Source organism: Cryptomeria japonica, chromosome 8 (assembly GCF_030272615.1).
Source record: "Cryptomeria japonica chromosome 8, Sugi_1.0, whole genome shotgun sequence".
Classification (NCBI taxonomy): domain Eukaryota; kingdom Viridiplantae; phylum Streptophyta; class Pinopsida; order Cupressales; family Cupressaceae; genus Cryptomeria; species Cryptomeria japonica.
In genome coordinates, this window is record NC_081412.1 from 57,855,223 (window position 1) to 57,871,257 (window position 16,035).

Consider the following 16,035-nt stretch of genomic DNA (forward strand, 5'->3'; position numbering starts at 1 on the left):
CACTACACTCTTCAGGATTTGGGCACCGAAGACATCAAAAGCATGTATCAATCAGTGGTACTGGGAGACACCAGAACGATCAAACCAAAATTCAAAGCAATTGAGGATCTAGGGTTAACCGGTATTTTGTAAATACCAGAATTCAAGGATGAGGTGATCAGATACGTTCTGAGTAGGGTTCACAACAAATTTATCTAGATAGACCCTACATGATCATGAAAGAAGCCATTCAAGTTGTCACTGGGTTACCTAGGGTCAGACAAGAACCTCATAAGAAAATTTCCAACACAAAGGTTCAGAAATTCACTGGTTCTACACCTAATAACAGATCAATGAGGATAAGCACAATAACTGACACAAACATAAAGTTTGCAAGCATGATCATAGGATACAAGGTAACTCAATCCAACTGAATGAATTTTGTTGCAAGTTCATGCATTCATGTCATGTATCAGATGCTAAGGAATAATGTGAAGTATGACTTATGTGAATGGATGAGGAGTGAATTAATGCTAAACTGTACTAAGATCAAAGGAACCAAGAAAGGCACATTCAGATATAGAAACTTGATTGTTTGTTCAATGCTTTACTTCCTAAATGAGCTACCCAGTTTAGGAAAGAATAATTGGGTTCATGACAGACCAGTAGGTATGTAGATCAAGGTAGCTATCACCGGTCTTGGTACCAGCAGAGATGAGAAACTCTGGGGGTATTTTAAGACTTTTCAAGAAAACATGAGGAAAAGGGAGAGAATTTCAAAGAACATTGTGGAAAAGTATTCCATTGACATATGTTTCATGGTTAAAATTGATGAAACTCTCATGGAAGTAGTTGAACCCAGCCAAATTTGGATTATTGAGCTTGGATATGAGGTAGATGATAGCATTTTTGAGCTTTATGCAAAGATGTTGTTAGATGCCCCATTAGATGATAAGACAAAACACTTTGGTATAGCAAGAGAGAAAGCTCTTGAAGTAAAAACAAGTTTTAACAGGAAAAGAAGAGAGAAGAAAATAGACAAGATGTTTGCATATGTATAAGATGTGTTGCATAAGATAGACACTCAGTTGGGCTCTAAATCTAAATAGACAGCTAAACCGACAGTTAAAGAAAGTGTATAGTCTGTACCAGCACATACAATTTTTGAGCAAGGCAATATACAAAACACTGGAAACACTATGAATGATACTCCATCGATAGTAACCGATACTGCACCAAGTGGCGAAGCCACCAGTGCAATAGAGGTTGAGATGGACAAGGTAGAATCAACTGAGTCCATACTAGCAGGTAAAATTGATTCCCCGACAAGAGTTTTAGAAATTGACACTTCTCAGGTCGAGAAGTAATCAGTATCTGAGTTAAGTCCAATAGATTTAATGATGATGGCCACTTAGAAATTGCTAAAGGAAGGAACTGTAGACAAAGGGTTAATTGATCAATCAGTCTCTGTACTACATAGAATAATGCCTGACTATCAGATTGAGGATGGATCAAGCCCTTTCGGTAAGCTCAAGACTTTAACAGAGCACATATCAGATAATTATCAATCTTTGAGATAGATTGCAAATCGACAAGCTTTGGACAGTTTCTCTACAGCAAAAAGAGCAGCTTTTGATCAGCTTACAGAAATTGGGAAGAAGAAAATAGAAGATAAGCTTATTCCCATTGAAATTTGTTTAAAACAATGTACTAATATCTAAATAGTATGTTGCAATTTGGGAAATCTTACAGCTAATGTAGATAGCAGATTGAAGGAGTTATATGACAAAATGGCTAATATTGCTAACTCTTTTGATGGACTGACTGCACTAACTACAACTATTGATGGACAAATTTTGTCCTTGGAGAACCAAGTTTTTGCTTTTGAGAAGGAGAAAGATAAAATAATAAGGAGAGCAAGAAATTTAAGAGGATTGGTAAGCCCTAGACTTGATTCATTGGGTGTTCACAAGAGATAATCCATGGATGTGCTGGCAAAACCCACACCAGTAGATACCTAGGAGAAGGAATCACTTTCCCACTTACTCAATGGACTTGCATCGGTATCTGATACTTTCAAATCAAGTCGGGACACGTATCTTTAGTTGCTACAAAAGGCATACCCAGAAATCTTGAAGATGACTAAGCTCGAGTGACACCAATAGTATTCTTTTATTCTTTCACCGGTCTTTGGCATTAATTTCAAAGGGGGAGTATGTACATATGTGAAAAATATCAAAGAAAATATTATCAGATGGAGTATATGGAGTGTATTGCTCAGGGGGAGCACATCGGTAGTGAATCCATTTTTCACATGAGTGTTGCCATCAATGCCAAAGGGGGAGATTGTTGGCAATTGACACTCATTGGATTCATTTTGTTGTCATTGATGGCAACAAGATCTGATGGAAATCACAAACCGGCACTAGGAGGCGTGTATCGACAGATACCGACATTGGAAGCATTCAGGTCTACACCGATACCGACACTGCCATCAATACTTCAAGGAAGCCGACATCAAGGAAGATTTATTTAGTAAATCATTTTGTAATTATTGTCGAGGCTGACATTGAATATCTTTTGTAAATGCATTGTAAGCCGACATAAGGCATATCATTTGTAATAGGTATATAGGGTAGTCTACTAGGTTATTTTTGTAAGCGAGACATATGATATGTGTGGATATAGGAGAATATACCAGAACTGTATAATGCAAAATATATGTATGGAGATCATTTTTATATGAGAACATTATATCATGAAATGATCTATAGATAGCTTGGAAAGCATTCTTAGAGGAGAAGTAATACCGATAATAGATCAAGTTTGTAAACCGGTACAAAGCAGAACCAGAACCGAAACTCTATCTGGCATAGTAGATACATTCCTGAGTTTATTTTCATTAATTTACTTTGGCACAAAGCTTGTAGTTAGTGAGGCTCTTTAGTGATGAGCAGTAGGCTCTAGGCAGTATGCCTTCCTGTAAGTGTAGGCCCCTATTATATGTAATATCTTTTCATATGGCTAGTGAACTGATATTTTGGGTCACAAATCCCACCATGGTTTTTCCTCATTGAGGTTTTCCATGTATAAATTATGTGTGTTATGGTGTTCATTTATGTGGATGGTTTATTTGCTTCTTGTTATATGCTTATTTGTTTACCGGTACATACATGCATGGTTTAGAAAGTTAAAAACTATTCATTCTAGCAAGACACTGTGTTGGTGCCCAAAACCGCAGATTCGAAAACCCAAAGACTTGCCAACTCCTTAGAAAATCCAATTAGCCTTGGCCAACAAACAGGGATGGTCAAAGACCAAATCCCTCCGCACTTCAGGCTCCACAAGACCTAGGCAGGTGTACCCTTCCCTCTCAAGCACAAAAGAGTTATTTAAATGTGGATTAAGCCTCTAAGCAAGTTTACACAACTGGCAAATTAGTGTTCTGCAACTATGCTATATCATGTGCTTTAGTTGAATACTTTGAAAACTAAAAAACTGAATATCAATAAAAGTGTATGTTAAAGATATTGTATATTGAAAATGAAATGCTTTCAAGACTTGAATGAAATCTTCAAGGATTAGTTCAAATAGGATATGGAAGAATGTTTCCCTGTAAGGATCTTATGCATACAAATCAAAATCTCAGAAATAAATAACAGACCAGTGCCTCTATCTAGGAATATGCACGATACTTTGTGGACAAATAATTCAATTAAACTCTTGAGACAGTTTTTAGGCAACTTGTAACACAAGACTATCAATACAGAGGTTCCATTAAGTGCTATAAGAACATGAAGAAGCCAATCTTATATTCAATTATAATAGCTTGTGGTGGCATAGTGTATTAAACCCTTTATTAGATTTATCAAGAGGACAAAATGAAATTCATCAACACAAAAGTATACACGAATTCTGGAATTGAAACAACGAATCTTGTATATTAATTTCTGGAGAATGAATGCATACAATAGCTACACTTACAGATACTCCATTACACAACAATTGCTTAAAATGATACTTCCATTCCTACAGACTTCTCCAATATAGACATCCCATAGCCCTTACTAGTAGCCCGACAGATTGTGAATTGTTCTGGATCCCTTTTCTTAATTGAAAAAGACTCCCTATAAATACCTAATCCAAAAGACATATGTGAAAGGACACACCCTTTCGCATACAGGAGGGAGTTACAGACAATTGTTTTTCCAAAGGACACACCCTTTGGTTTACAAAGATAATTACATTTGAATCCCTAAAATACACACTAAATAAAGCTTCAATAATATATCCTTTATCCTCCGCTTTGATAATACTTCCTGTAAATATTCAATATCTCCTGCACATAAAATAAACCAATCAAATCCCTTATTAATTAAAGATTAAATATATTCCACTTTAGATTAGGCAATAATCATTTTACCCTATGTAAAATACTTATTTACAACAATTCACTTAAATCAAAGTATTAAACACTTGTAAATATTTATTCCAATAATAGTTTTTATTAAATAACATAAGGTAAAAGATTTTGTATAGTAAGTAAAAGAAAATACTTCCCTTCCCATAATGTTACAATACTTTCTCACCTTTTGGTAATCTTTAATTTGGGTTAGAAATATTATATCATATAAAGTAACCTTTGCAAAAACCAATCAAGCATTAAATGACTCACCTTAATGAATATGTTCAAATTATTTACCTAGGGTGAAAATAATATGTATATGGAAGGATCACTTAAATAAAGAAATGCTTTTCATCATTTTACTTATGGTAAAAGTACATTTTCTCCAAAATAATAATAATCATTCTTTTGATCTTTCATAAAATCAACCCTAATATATACATGTTCCATTTTATTCACTTAGGGTGAAAAATATAAATGATCAAATGATAATATCAAAATGCGAAAATTTATTAGGTTGTCAAATTAAAGAATTAACCATGGTAAAAGAACTTATAAAATATAACTTTCTTTGTGATAAAATATGTCCCTTTATAACCTCTCAAAAGGTAATTTCAAAAGATAATATTGAAAACTATTATTATCCTATCAAATATTGTAAACAAGATTTCTTTTGCCAAGGTGCTTTTGAAAATCATCAAATTATAATATCAAAACATTAAATTAAATTTCTTGAGTAAGGGATACTTCCTGTTAATATGCACCCAAGAAATATGCACAAAACATAAAAAAAATCAACTAACTTGATAGGTCATATGTTCCAATTTCATAGGGATATATTTAATAAAATCATTGATAATATTTTCCCCATGCAGATAAAAATATTTTCCCCCTAAAGAGACATATGATCTTTGCACACAATTAGGGTAAAATATTTCTAATAAAATATGATATTAACATAAAACTCCAAAAGTAAATGGAAACTTCTTGAGTAAACATTCAAATAAGGATATTAAAGATTTGAGAGTGTTTTTACTTTCACTTGAATAATTTCCAAAGTAACAAAGAATTTGCCATAATAACCTCTTGAAATTAATTTTACCTTTAAAATAATAAATCAAAAGAAAATGATTAAAACATACCTACCTCCGCTTGATAAAAATACATTACCTTGGCAAATATTCCAGAATAGATTTTCATCTTGAAGGCAAACTCAATTTGGTTGGAAATAATTTAGCACATGGGATGCATACTTGCAACAAACCAATCAAACCATTAACTACATGATAAGATGGTTTACCCTAATATAAATTATTCAATTTATTAACTCTAGGGCGAATAATATGCATATGAAAAGATTAAAAATCCATAATGCTTTTTATTATCTCCACTTGTGATTTGAAACATTTCACAACTTTTTAACATATTTTTCAAAATAAGATCCATTTATATGAAATAACATTTTACCCTTATATGTATTTTACCAATGTTTTAGGGTAAAAATAATTTATTTAAATCACATATTTCAAAATGTATTTCCACATTTCAAGATTACTTTAATAAATTAAAATCTTGTGGGAATATTTGCAAATTATTATCCATGGTAATTTACCCTAATAAAATTTCAAGTAATACAATAGAGCAATTGGTAAAAGGGGAGGGTAGGTATGGGTAGTTAGGAAGGTCGAGTTGAGAGGTTGAGTGTTCAACTCCCTCTCCCTGCCCTTTTGTAAAAATATATTTTATTTTTAAACGTTTATATGCAAAATATAATCACAATACAAAAAATATTCTTGGGTAAGATATACTCCCTGTAGAATAATTTTCTGATTGTCCAACCTGAGCAATCCGGTTATCAATTACCAAGTTTTTGTGTGTAATTTTAGGTTCCACCACATTGATTCACCCCCCCCTCTCAGTGTTCTCAAATCCCAACACTTTCATCTTTGGATAATGTGGAAAGCCTCAACAATTGCTATATTAGACTAATTGGAGAGAAATTCAAAGATTATATTGCTTAGGATAGGGGTTCTCCTTCTTGGATTAACATTAAAGGCCTACAAGCTTGTTACCAATAAACATATTTATAGTAGATGGCAGCCTAAGTGGGACAATAGGATCAGGCATATCTTATCTACCTTGGGGGAATGTTCTTTGTTTTATTAGAACATACAAGATGATCTAGTTTGGAGGCCTACCCCATCTGATGATTTCTTTGTTAGATCGGCCTATCTCCTGTTAGATTCATCTCCCAATTGTTTGTGCCAGTTTGATTGGAAGGAGGTTTGGATTCCTAATCTCATTCCCAAGATCAATAGTTTTTGGTGGATTGCAGCTCACAACAAAGTTCTCATGGTGGATAACTTGAACAAAAAAGGGTTTCAATTTATTAACAAGTGCTCTCTATGCTACAAAGAAAGTGAAAGTATCGATCACCTATTCCTTTTTTGCCCCTTTGCCCTTGTGGTTTGGTCTCAAGTTATGCCTCTCACCTTGTTTGATTGGGTCTTCCCTACTTCCCTCTTGCAATTCATTGATTCTTGGAAACTCTAACCATTAAAAAATGTTGTAATAATAGAACTATAGAAACAAATTCCTCCTATGATCACTTGGGGTCTTTGGAAGGAGCACACCAACAAAAATTTTAGAGAGATGTCTATGTTGGCAAATGCACACTCCAATGAGAAACTGTAAGTGATTGAAGATATTATCATTGATGGCAACCTTACACCGACACCGATAGACTCTACACTGGCACCAAAAAGATTGATTATCGACACCATGGCCGACAGGAATTTTGTTTAAATGTATTTTGTATTTAATTGTAAAATCTTTTTGTAAGCCGACATGGCGGATTGTAATACGACTCATAGAAGTATGAGATCTTGTAGATCATTTAGAAGAAGTATGTATGGAAGGATCATTGCAGACCTAATATGTGAATTGTAAGGCATATTTTGGATAAGGGTTTATGATTATTGCAGAGCTTAAACTGGTACTGAATATGGCATAGTAGATGTTGATTTGAAGCAGTACATGACATTGGATTTGTATAATCCATTTTTGTAAGTCAGTGAGACTTCTTTTGTAACTGAGCAGTGAGCTCTAGGCACTTGGCCTTCCTGCATGTGCAGGCCCCTATTGTAACAGTAATATTCTTTTATTGGCTAGTAAGCGAATATTGTGGGTCACAAATCCCACCGAGGTTTTTCCCACATCGGGTTTCCTCGTTAAAAATATTGTGTTATGGTGTGTCTTTCATGTTGTGGTTGTTATTCTTATTTACTACATTAATTATGGTTTACTGGTACACAGTTTTGAATTGCTTTTCATATTATAAGTTAAGAAAATTCTATCACCGGTCAGATACTGATTCACTCCCCCCCCCCCCCCCGCTCTTAGTATCTTTGGGAATCCTAACAATCTAAGCCCAACAAAGAGGTCTTCATGACCCTTAAGCATCAAATAATTGAAAAATCTCAATGTTGTCTCCTTTGGGCCCTTCAAAGATATGCCTACTCTATAGAAATTGAACTTAAATAAATTTGGGGTCTTACTCAAAATATGACCAATATTAACTAGAACAAGAAGTTAAATGGAATGAGAACACAATGGAGACCCCTTGAACAAGATTGGATAAAATGTAATTTCGATGAGTGCTCCAAGGGTAACCTTGGACAAGATGGTGCGGGTGTTATTCTCAGAGACCATAAAGGGAGACTTATTGAATGCACTACTATGTACTTAGGAATAAAATCTAACAACTTTGTTGAAGCCACTATTGCTTGGAAGGGTATAATGCTTTTTAAAGATTTGGCTTTTAGAAAGATTGTTATTGAAGGAGATTCAAAGTTGATAGTAGACATCTTAAAAGAAGAAATTATAGGCCTATGGGAGATCAAATCCCTAATGAGGGAAATTCTTGCAAATTCTTAAGGAGTTTTCACAATTCAAATTTCAGCATATATTTTGAGAAGGAAACCAGGTTGCTGACTATATTGCAAATGAGGGTCTTAAGATTCAAATCAGGAGCCATTGGAGGAAAGAATCAATCCCACCAAATATACATAAAATAATTTCAAATGAAGTGGGGTCAACATGAGGAAAACTAGGATATGCAAGCGTTGGAGGAAGACGAGAATGCTTTTAGACTATTTTTTTTTTAAAGAAAAATCTTGATATAGCTAGTAAATTGTTAATTGTTGTTAGTACTCTATTTACTGATTTTATTGTTGTTGTTGCTTAAATTGTTTGGTCTATTTAGCTGGGTTTTTTTGTTGAATTCTTCTGTGGTGATTTGGTGGGTCTTAGTGTTGGGGGGCCCTCATTGATTTTGTTGTGTTTGGTTTTTCTCATTTTGTAAGAGATCGGGGCCCTCTCCTTGCTTATCTAATAAAAATTATATTATTAAAATATATTTTTTTAAATATGTACTTTTCACTCTATAATAAAAATACTTAGATTAAATCGAAACATAATGCTAATAGATCAAAACTCACATACGGGGTCCAATAGTCGTTATAGCAATTGTACTTATAATATCCAATCTTACCACAAATTTATACTATATATTATAAATAAATAGTCCACATGTAAATTAAAAAAACAAAAACAAATGTTGATCAAAATAAACCTATAGTTGAACACATAAGAACCTGTAAATGTTATATAAAAAGTACAAATATACATTCATTAACAAGTGAAATAAATATTTACATAACTATCCACTATAAGTGTGTCATTTAAAAAATAAGATGCTCATTTAATAAAATAAGATACTTGCTTAAGCAAGTATTGTTGTCATAGTGAAAAAATAGTATTCCTATGTGTACAACTATTGGGGTAGCAATGTATATTCATTGGAGTATTTCATATTAATAATTTGTCCCATCATAAATATAAAAGGTGAGGACCAAAAATACCTTGTATTTTTCCATGAAATGAGAAGGATTTTCAACAAGTTTTAGTGTTCGACTATTGGTCTATTTGTGTTGAATATAAGTTGTATTTTATATAATAAATGAGTTCTTTCTATAACAACAATTTATTTTTTTGTTCAACTATTGATCCATTTATGTTGGATTTACAAGTTAGAGATAACAAATATTTATGGTTACTAATATGTATTTGGTCCATTTATTTTGCATATAAGTTATACTCTAAATAAAAATATGATATTTTACTAACAAGAAATGATATTTATTTTTTCAATTACTAGGCATTTTTAGATTAAGTTTTGGTTGAATATTTAAAATGTCATTTTTTGGACACTTTACAGTAGAAGTGTTATTTTGACGAGATGCATGATTAGTCATGCCTTTAAACATTATTTGTAGATAGTTAAGTGTCCATTTTACATTTCTAAAAAAAATCAAAGATCTTACGATATTCCATGTGACAACTACATATTAATGAATTTAGCCCCTACTGCCGGTTACTTTCTTTTTATTGATGGACGATTTATTAGTAACTCAAACCCATGCCTTTCAGCTTCCGCCTCAATTAAGGCCATCCATAAGTACAATGGTTAATTTTTTTATTTTTTTTTAAGAAAACGCCTAAGGAGGCCTCTATATTCCCTTGCGCTCTCCAGACATTCAAATCTTTGGCGTTGTGATAAAAGCAGAAACCAGATATTTCATTGCACCCCATTAACTCAAAATGCCAGGGAATCGGAATTCGAGGTGTGTTATTGCATTAACGAGGATAGATTTAGCTAAAATAAAATCTGCTAGAAATCATTCCACCTGCTTACAAAAATATAATAGAATTTCTTAATCTGTAATCAATCGTGCGAAAGAGCTTGGGGATTGAATGTGATTGTGACAACGGGGAGCACTGCGATCGAATAGTTGCTTTATATAGAGGAAATTCAAAGCCGTTCAAAGAACGTGTGCTGTAGTTCATTCACCGTCGTAGAAGACCCATTGCTCATATGGATTACGAAATTGTCGAGGTGAGTCCTGAGCAACTAAGGTTCACTCAGGATTCCATTGCAGATCATTTTAAGCTTGACAGTGGAAGGGAATGTCGTTTAGAGGATGCTTTATGTGACCTTGGTTTAGGTCAACTCGATGCGAGCGATTTTCCACTGATAGCGGTGGCTAGTGATGAGGATGGTGTACTATGGTCGAATGACAACAGACGACTGTGGCTCTTTAGAAAAGCCCGTGTTTCCGAAATAGAAGTGAAATACTATGACAGACCACTATTCAGAGCACCTCCAGAGCCCCATTTGAGAGAGCTAATGGCCAGGAAAGATTACTTTCCAAGAGTAAGATGGCGTGATGGGTGTAAGCCAAACATAAGAATGCTAAGGAGCCCACCTTTACCATTTAAGGTGGAGCAAGAAAGTGAAAAGACAATGCCTTATTCCTCTGCGAGTGAGAAGCGGTACGAGGCTGTAAAATATGTTGATCCCCATTCAAGAAAGATAATGGCAGGGGAAGATTACTTTCCAAGATCAAGAATGCTAGATTTCCCACCTTTACCATCTAAGGTGGAGCAAGAAAGTGTAAAGGCAACGCCTTATTCCTCTGCGAGTGAGAAGCAGCACGAGGCTGTAAAATACGCTGAGCCCCATTCAAGAGGGGCATTGGCTGGGGGAGATTACTTTTCAAGAATAAGAACCCTAAAAAATCCACCTAAGGTAGAGCAAGAAAGTGAAAAAGCGACGCTCAAGGCTGTTGCGTTCCTTCCCTCAGGTGGAGAAAAGATTATTTCATCTAGTCGAGAGGTGGAGGTGCAGCAAGTGAGACAGCCTACTTGGCCACCACCTTCCTCTACCAATTCCTCAGAAACACCCTGCGAAGATGTAACCATAAGTGTAGCTGAGGGCATGAAAATATTGCGTATGTGGAAAATTTTCGGAGGTGCAAGTAATTGAAAGAGAGCAATCAAAAGGATTACTTTGCTTTTTGTAAGTATGACGCTTTTGCATTGTTATTAGGTGATGGGAATGCAACTTTTGGAGTTTGTATATTTTTTAGTTACAATTAGCTTCTTATAGACCTTGATATTAATTTATTCACAACCATGAATAAACCCATATAAAAGCTTGACAAAGAAATGGATTAACTATAAAGAAGAATATGGGTTATTAAATTTAGTGAGATTTTTATGTCTTTTTCTTAAGTAATTGTCAATTTCAAAAACCATTATCAATTTCCACCTCTGCTTGTTCATAGAATGTAGAGGCTGTCTATTGGCATTTGATAACTAACAGAACCAATTTGTGCATTTTAGAGTATGTCAGGATTTACATTCGGAGAACACCCTGGCTTTGAAACATTCCAATGAAGCTCCAGAGAGAACTGGAAATCTTTCAGAAAGTAGAATGATATTTTGTGTAGATTACTCTGATGCTTTATGTCTCCTGGAAGCTATCGACTATATTTCATTCTGTAGCTAAGGCAATTATCCGTAACATTTTGGGTATTTTCTTCACTCCATTCAGCCAATGTTATTTTGTATTGTATTGTAGCTCAATACTTGAGCACAAATCAAGACTCAAATACAAGACTGCTAATATATATTTCATATCATGAAAGTTTCAATATATTTTTAGATGCACCGGCTTAAATTCTAAGCACAAGTTATCTCACATGTATCAATTCCATGGTCTGCGCTTTTAGCTCTTTACAATTCTTTTCACACTTTCTAAATGACTCTTAGCAATTCCTTCTGCGCCTTGCAATTAACATTATTTTGCTCAAGTTCTTTGTTCAAATGGTTCATGTATGCTTAACTAAAAACTTTTTTGGCAAATGTATTTTCTTTGTACACTAAGCGTAGAATAGTTTCTCAGGCTCGTATATCTGATTAGGAACAGTATGCTATTTTTTTATGAAAACTATGGGGAGAAAAGTGCTACCCCCTTTAAAGGTGAGATTTTGAGTTTCCACATCTTTTTAGTTCTAAAGCTTTGGTTGGATAGCACAGGGTTTGGTTGGTAAGTTCATTTGATTCTCCTCGGTCCTAGTAAACTTGCATGTTTTGCATGCCTTCATATGCTATGATATGTGTTACTTGAATTATATTTATCGTTTGGTTGTCTACTTGATATGGCCTAACATGGCATGTTTTCACTTGATTTTTTATTGTTCTTGATGTTGTGTGTTATTTATCTTGTTTGTATGATTATTTTGATAAAGATTATTTGAGTCTATTTTGTGAATATTATGAATAGTATTTCAACTTTCGATCTTTTATTCACTAGACATGATGATTATCAATATTTGAATATATGAAAAAAGTTTTGAGATTTCATTTTATCCTTGAAAAAGTTGAAATGATTATACATATCTTTAGATGAAGTATATATTTTATTAGATGTGTTGGTAACAATTAATTAAAATATAATTATCATTGTTATACTATTTAACATATTTTAATATAAATAAATGTTAAAAACTTCCATATAACAGTCCTTTACTAGTCATTTACTCCCTTCAGAGAAACATGATATCCTTCACAAGACATTAAGCTAGTTAAAAAGACCTCTAAAGAAATTGTGTCTATCACAACACTTGGTGTCAAAAGAAAGTTTGAATACAAAAGGGATGGCAATAAGTTAAATTTATAATTTGTCATTATTGTTTAGTTTAAATATAATAACTCGATTTACATAGGAAAACTTTCATTGTCTCATGAATTGTCCTTTATGGCTCCTTTTTTTTTTGAAAGTTTATGTATGGATAAAGATTATCAAAAGGACTAGTTAATGTCATGACATCATCATAGAGGGCCCACACATATGTGTATGTAGGAATCTTAATTAAAATGAAAAATTATTGAATGCTATTTTTCTTATTTAAAGATTGTTCTATCTCCTAAAATAGAAAATTGAAGCCTATTTTGTACACCTAATACTATGTGCTTGAACCTGAAATGCATGGGAGAGTGATTAGGGACCTGCATTATCTATGTTTAATGTATTTGGAATATAAATTTTATAATGATTTTTGTTGAGGGAATAGGAAGCTTTTATTTGAATTTAGTGATAGTATTATTCATGGCATGCCATTCAAATATAACAATGATTTTATTTTTGCACACTACTATCAAGTAGTTTTATTAGTCAAAAGACAAATTGAGCGATTATCATAAAAATATTAGAGTTTCATGTCAATTTTCTTCCAAAAGTTGAATTGGGGTAGTTTTAAATCAAACCTAGGGTTTACGATAAAATGGAGGTTTTTTATTGATTCTAATCAATGTAATTATTTGAAACCTTAGTTTTTTCAATTTAGGTCTACTATTTGTTCAAATTTGTAATAGTATTCTCATGTCTTCTAGTAGGACACTTGAGGCCATGGGTTTCTAACAGTCCTTTCAAGATATTAGTCACCTGAGAAAGCATTAATAGATCACATCAGAAGAATGGGGTCATAATATGAAGGAAATTGTTTAACAAAACATCATGAATTTGTTATAAGAATACAAAGATTTGAGCTATAGTGGTGAATTCCTTTGTTTGGATTTTTAAGACACCTAGTAGTTATGATTATCTTATAAAAGGATTATTATATAGTTTAAGAGGAATGAGAAATACTATAAGTTGAAGTATGGATATAAAGGGGATGAGTTCATCACTATTTCCACATGGCCATGCTAATCAACACTAAGGTGATTTTTATGGAAAACCTTATAGGAATATTAGACTTAAGACAACGGTTATTAATGTTTCAAGGACTATTATCAAAATTAATATGTCCCAAAGATAATACCAATAAAGATAATTACATGTCAAGGTCACAATTTACTAGGTGAATGGATAAAAAATCTTGTATAAGATTTTCATGAGGCCCATGACTATGAAAGTCATACTAGACTACCATTATATCATATGAAGATTATTTCTAAGGGGATCTTCATGGAATTTTTAAAAAAAAACTTTACAAAAGATTCTAAGAGGAAAAAAAAATTGGTTGAGAAATCATATACAACAAAGTAAGATCTTTCAAGAGCTTTAGAACTATCATTTTCAAGAGGATAGTAATACTCAACTAAGACTATCATAAAGGTTTATCATTTTTTACTTCAAAAATATTTGATCTTTTATTATGAAAACCAATAGGATAAAGATATATTATCATTGTAATAAATCCCAAGATGAATCATCTAGTGAGAAATGTGATTATATTTTAAAAAATCTTTCATTTGAATGTTGGTGAGAAAAGTTGTTTGATTGCTCAGATAGATGAAAGTTGGTTGTGGCATAGAAGGATGTGTCATGTTAATTTTGACTGCATGATTAAAATAAGTTCTACTCAAGCTATTAGAGATTTGCCTAAGATTGTGAAACCTTCTAAACCGGTATGTAAAGAATGTCAGTTGGGAAAGAAAACAATAATTTCATTCAAGAGTGAATAGTATACATCTAATGGATTATTAGATCTTGTGCATGCTGATTTGTGTGGCCCTACAAGAGTGAGAAATGTGTAGGGTGACGGATATTTCATGTTGTTGATTGATGACTATTCTTGAATGATGTGGGTTACTTTACGAAGGGAGAAATCAGAAGCACTAGAGAAATTCAAGATATTTAAAGCTAAGGTGAAGACAAAGACATGATTGAAGCTAAAATGTTTGAGATCTGACAAAGGGGGAGAATTCGCATTTAGTGAGTTTGATTCATTTTGTGAAAAACATGGAATTAGAAGATGGTTATCTACTCCTAGAACCCCTCAGTAGGATGGAGTTATTGAAAGGAAAAACTAAACTATTTTGGATGCTACTAGGACTATGTTGATTGAAGAGAATATTCAAAGACCTTTTGGAGAGAAGTTGTTAGCACTGTTGTGTACACATTCAACCGAGTGCATATGAAAGGTGATTCCAGTAAGACTCCTTATGAGTTATGGTTTGATCATGTTCCTATAATTATATATTTCAAAAAAATTGGAAGCAAATGTTATATCAAAAGAGATGAGGATATAGGAAAGTTCGATGCAAGATGTGATGAAGGAATTTTCTTGTATTATTCTACTAAGAGCAAGGCCTACCAGTGTTACAATGAGAGGTTGAAAAATATAGTGGAAAGTGCAAATGTGAAGGTTTATGAATGTCATGGAAAACAGACCAGAGCATGTGGATATGAGTTTGATGGTCGGGATTTTATTTCAAATCAAGTGCGTATTGCTCAGAGCCTAACGCAGAATGATCTGGTAGAGACAGTTAATCCAGATATTGTTTATGTCGGTGAAGCAATTCAAAAACCTAAGAATCGGAAGACTCTGAGGTATGTGAGATTAAATCATTCAAAAAATCAAATTATTGGTGATAAAAATAAAGGTGTGATGACTAGGAGAAGGATTGCTACTGAAGAGATATGTTTGATTTCCAAGATTGAACCTAAAGATGTTGTTGAAGCTTGTAAAGATGAGAATTGGATAAAAGCTATGGAAGAAGAGTTAAATCAGATTGAGAAGAACAATACATGGGAACTTGTTCCGAGACCAAAAGACAAGAATGTGATTGGTACAAAATGGGTACTCAAAAATAAATGGAATGAAGTTGACCTGAAGTGGTTAGAAACAAAACAAGATTGGTATGTAAAGGATGCTCACAGATGGAAGGAATTGATTATGAGGAGACTTTTGCTCTTGTAGCTAGAATTGAAGCTGTTAGATTACTTCTTGCATATGCTT